The 5,424-nt window shown below is 40.3% G+C and overlaps 1 non-coding gene across 1 annotated transcript; it reads left to right on the top strand.

Moving 5' to 3' along the window:
* The first annotated feature begins 3,218 nt into the window (after positions 1–3,218).
* On the top strand, positions 3,219–3,326 carry LOC123326062. Its single transcript, XR_006540852.1, has one exon. It is a non-coding gene; the product is annotated as a U6 spliceosomal RNA (small nuclear RNA).
* The last annotated feature ends 2,098 nt before the right edge of the window (positions 3,327–5,424 follow it).

Raw genomic sequence — 5,424 nt, 5'->3', positions numbered from 1 at the left:
TCTGGCATGTTCTTGATGTCTCCCCTCCACCTGAGTGAATCAAGCCAAATGTCTGCTTTCTTTTTATGTGCTCCCAAACACTGGTGGAAAACAGCAAAGTCATTAAGATTTGGGACATGATAAATTCACAGTGCCCCACCATTCCTGGGACCTTAATGCTGCTAGGAGAACAATTAAGTTTTCTTCATTTTCTCTCCCATTTTTTTTTCAAACCTTCTCTACTTTCCTAAAGAATAATACTTCACCTCCTTCCCATACCACTCTATCCTCCTTAGAAAGAAAGAAAGAAAGAAGAAAGAAACAAAGAAAGAAAGAAAGAAAGAAAGAAAGAAAGAAAGAAAGAAAGAAAGAAAGAAAAAAAGAAAGAAAGAAAGAAAGAAAGAAGCCATCAACAAGAACTCTCTCACTTACACCAGATCAAGCATTTATTTGCTTCCATACCATCTCTTTCTCTTCTCCTACTGAAGAGGGCCTTGATTCCTATCTAAACTTTGTTCTTCCATCTGAGCTTCAAGTGTCATTCTCTTCGTCTTTTCAGGAACATCTCCATACCAATTATTCCCTTGCTCTTTGCTATTCAGTCTCTTCATGCAAGTGGGCATGATCACTTCCTCCATAGTCTTCCTTCCTATGGCTTTGGCTTCACATTCTTAGCCTCCCAGGCAAGTCCCCTCACCTGTCCACCCTTTCCTTCTTGACCGATTGACTGATATTCTTCCCCATTCTGCCCTCCTACTTTGTGTATTTTCCATGAGCATTTTCACCCTCTCCCCTGGTGTTCAATCCTGACAATACTTGTGACCTGTAAATCTACCATCAGCCCTAAATTCTCTACTAAACTTCAGGTTCAAATTTACTGCTAACTGGAAGACAATACCTCCCAGGTATCTCACAAGTGCTAAAAATAAGACAATAGGCCCCAAATAGGGTCCCTTATGCTAAGCCCCAAATCACCAAACCAAGACTTAATTTAATTACAGTTCCAGCTCTCCCAGAAATGGGATCTTAAACCAGTTGATCAGGAACCATCTTATCAGCACTAATTAGGTAATCTTCCAGAGAAATCTCTGTCATCCCCCAAAGGAAAGTAACCTTGCCATAGCCTTGCCCCTGTTAATGTGCCTCTTCTCCATCTTTGTTCCAACTCCTTTCTGCCCCTATAAGTCTTCCATTTTATACGGTTCCTTGGCGCTTCTTTATGGCTTCTAGATGGGTTACTACCTGATTTGAATTAATTTTTCCTCATATAAACTCTTAAAATATTTAATATGCCTCAGTTTACCTTTTAACACAGGTAACTCAATATTTTAGAATAAAAGTTATCTGTTCCTCCCATCAACCCAATGTGACCCTTTCCTCTAAGTCTTATTTCATTAAATGTAAAGTCATCTATTTGATTAGTCAATAAATTTGGGCATTATACTTGATTTCTCACTCTCCCTTCATCCTACATAAAATCAAACTCCAAGCCCCCTCACTGGGACTCCAAGATGTCACTGGAATCCATCCACATCTCTCTCCCCCTGCTGCCTCTACCCCTGGTTGTTGGACTGTCACCTCTAGCTTAGACACTGTAGTAGCTTCCCTGCCTCCTGTTTCTCCATGTCTTTGATGCACTCTTCACTCCTTGGCCATAGTCACCTCTCCACTCAAACTCTGGGCTGCAGCTAACTACTTTCACTTCCAAGTCAGCTTGCCCTCCATCACCTCTTGCACAGGCTACTACACCTCTTCTCCACCTTTGCTTTTTTAACTCCTATGTATTGGTCAGGCTTTAGCTTGGATGTCATTTTCTTTGTAAAACCTTCCTTCACACCAGGATTCTGGGTAAACTGCCCTTCCACTGGACTCCCATAGCATCCTACTGAATGAACTTTCCTACTCAGTTGTTCTGAACTTCATAATTTTTTTTAAAGATTTTTATTTATTTATTTGACAGAGAGAGACATAGCTAGAGAGGGAACACAAGCCGGGGGAGTGGAAAAGGGAGAAACACACTTCCCGCTGAGCAGGGAGCTCGATGAGGGGCTCGATCTCAGGACCCTGGGATCATGACCTGAGCCGAAGGCAGACACTTAACGACTGAACCACCCAGGCGCCCCTGAACTTCATAATTTCTGCTTGTCTTATTCACTGTTGTGGTTCTAGAATCTAGCACACAGTACCTGGCATGGATGAAATATTCTAAATAATTATTAAATAAATTCATGAATTCACAAATGAATGGTTGTAGGACTAGTTGAATACTAAATGGAATAAATTGGGCTGAAGGAGGGAAATCAAACACTCAGCAAGACAGTGAATGAGGTCAAAATATTCTGTGAATTATTCCTAATGTCTATTTTCTATCATAAATTCTTTAAAAGTGCATTTATAAACTTGTGACTTTTACATGTTTGCAACAGATTTCATTAAGTCCCATTCTTCCCTCCTCTGCGTATCTATGCCATTTGTCAAGTAATTTTGCAAAGGTCACTAACTGTGGGCAGGGCACACTTCTCACTTCAGCTCTGGTTTCAACCATGACAGATGCTTTGGTCCACAGGTGAAAGTAACACAGTGTTTGTCTGAGTCTCAGACTCTCGAGGCCTTGCATCTTTCTGTTGGTCCTTTTGTGCCTCAGCAATTGCCATTAGAAGAATATGGCTGTGCCCACCCACTGATTCCAGGAAGAGAATATGAGACCCATGGAGCAGAAAGACCCCAGCCAAGATGCTTCAGCTGAACCCAGCCTAGATCAGCTGAGCCCAGCTGACCTCTACCCTTGGTTGCTATATATATGCTTATTGTTTTAAGTCACTGTGTTTTAGGATAGTTTTTTTTTTTTTTAAGATTTTATTTATTTATTTGACAGAGAGAGACACAGCGAGAGAGGGAACACAAGCAGGGGGAGTGGGAGAGGGAGAAGCAGGCTCCCCGCAGAGCAGGGAGCCCGATGCGGGACTCAATCCCAGGACCCCGGGATCATGACCTGAGCCGAAGGCAGTCGCTCAACCGACTGAGCCACCCAGGCGCCCTAGGATAGATTTTTATACCAAATTTTTGTGATGGCAATAATTGCCTGGCATATTTGTCCCTTGAATGTTTGGGTATAGCTATTCCAGAGAATGGTTATGATATGTCCTTGCCCTGGCTCATTAAAAAATAATAGTTTGGGAAAAAATGTTTATAGTACATATATCTAACTAAAGAGTTGAATGCAAAATACATAAAGAACTGTGCTCACTTCGGCAGCACATATACTAAAATTGGAATGATACAGAGCAGATTAGCATGGCCCCTGCACAAAGATGAATGCGAATTTGCAAAATACATAAAGAACTCATAGGAAAAAATACAAACAACCCAATTTAAAATAACAGAAAAAAAAACCCACCCTTGAACACATATTTTACCAAAAAAGTACGCAAAATAGCCAATAAGCACATGGAAAGGTATTCAATATCATTAGCCATCAGGGGATGCAAATTAAAACCACAGTGAGATATACCATTTCACGCACACTAGTGGGGCTCTTTTCAAAAAAAAAAAAACCCTGACAAAACGAATGTTAGTGAGTATAAGAAGCAACTAAAAGTCTCATCTATTGCTGGCAGGAGTATAGAAATGGCCAACCATGCTGGAAAACTCCTTTGCAATTTCACTTCCCCAAAATTTCACTTCCAGGTATTACACCAGTAGAGTAGTATAGACTTTATTTAAAGTAAAGAAGTAAAGACTATATGTCCACAGAAAGTCTTAGAGAAGAATGTTCATAGTAACCTTATCCATAATTGCCTCAGACTGGAAATGACCCAAATAACAATCAACAGGTGAATGGATAAACACACTGTGGCAAACTCAAACAATGAAATGCTTCTTAGTAAAAAGAAATGAACTACTGACATACACAATAATTTGGATCAACTTCAAAAACATTACATCAAGCACCCCCACCAAAAAAACACAAATTTTATGATTCAATTTATATGAATTGCAATACAGGCAAAACAAGTCTATGTGTTAGAAACTAGTATTTCTCTCTCTCTCTCTCTCTTAGTGAAAATAGTGCAGAACTGACTATAAAGAAGCTTGAGAGGATTTTCTGGGGTTTGGGGAATGTTTTCTATTTCCACAGATGGTTAAATAGGTGTATAGGATTAACAAAACTCTTCAGAACGAATACTTAAAATCTATGTATTATATGTAAATTATGCAGCTACATCCTTAAAGATTGTTCTGGCCAAAGGGGATGGGGAGAATATATACATAGATGAAAAAGAAAGAGACACACACACACACAGAGAAAGAAAGAGAAATAATCAAAACTTAAGACTACACTTCAAGTTGCAGTGTTCTACAACCATTTGATAAGGGAAGGTGCTCTCCATACACACAGTTTAATAACAAAAAGAAATAGTACTTTCTACAGGGACCATGTGGTATTTGTGAATGAATGGCTGCTACAGATGATCCTGAGGTAGCCACAGTGAGATCTCCTGAAGACCCATGCTGCAGTAAGAACACTGAAGCCCACAGAGAACACAGGAGACCACAATTTTGGCGCAGCAAGACATTGCTGTACAAGGTAGCATGTGATAGGCAGACCCTTGAGGCCAACATGGCGCTTTCCTGCCTAACAGTGCACACACACAACTCTCAAGACTTCAGGTTTCCTTGAATTGAATGGCTTTCTCCTGGGCTCTATACTTGACAGAACATCAGACCATGGGCATCTAGAATACCTACTTACTCAGCAGATATGTTTATTTGGTACTGTCTTTGGTGTTAGTGTAGGGAAGGGAAAAAAACTTTTCCCCTCTATTTTCCTAGGTTTTCCAGCTGGAGTCTGAAAATAATCTGACAAAATATAGATGAACAAGAGAAAAACAGAATTTATTAACATGGACAGCATACGTGCACGTGGGAGATACTCAGTGATGGGTAACTCAAAGGGGTGGTTCGAACTTGGACTTACATGGCATCTTAACAAAGAAGGACAAATTTGTAGGGAAGTGACAAGACAAAGGGAAGAGAGTTTTCAGGCTTCTAGAGGAAGGTGACTACATGGGAGAAACTAATAGAAAAGGAGGGCCATCTTAGCAAAGTTTGTTTGTGCACGTTCAGTTTGGTGCCAGGTTTCCATCTTCTCCTTGGCCATAGAGCTTCCCTGGGAGAGGGCATTTGGGGCAGTTTTCATTTTCAGAAGCTTCTGCTTTGAGTCAGATAAGAGAAGCTCTGAGAAGGCTTCTTTCTGCATCTCTTGATTCTCCTTATACCAAAGCTATATATCTGGGGGTGGCATATTCTGATCCTCCACATTAGCTAGTAAGAGGAGATGAAAGTATTTATTTTTAGGGCTAAGTACTTATTTTTACTAATCTTGGAACCTGGAGATCAACAAACTTCAGTTCTCCTCACTATGTTCTATATGCCAAAAGTAAA

The sequence above is a fragment of the Neomonachus schauinslandi genome, chromosome 10, assembly GCF_002201575.2.
Source record: "Neomonachus schauinslandi chromosome 10, ASM220157v2, whole genome shotgun sequence".
Taxonomy (NCBI): Eukaryota; Metazoa; Chordata; class Mammalia; order Carnivora; family Phocidae; genus Neomonachus; species Neomonachus schauinslandi.
The sequence above is the reverse complement of the archived record's forward strand: the minus strand, read 5'-3'. Positions and strand labels throughout refer to the sequence as shown.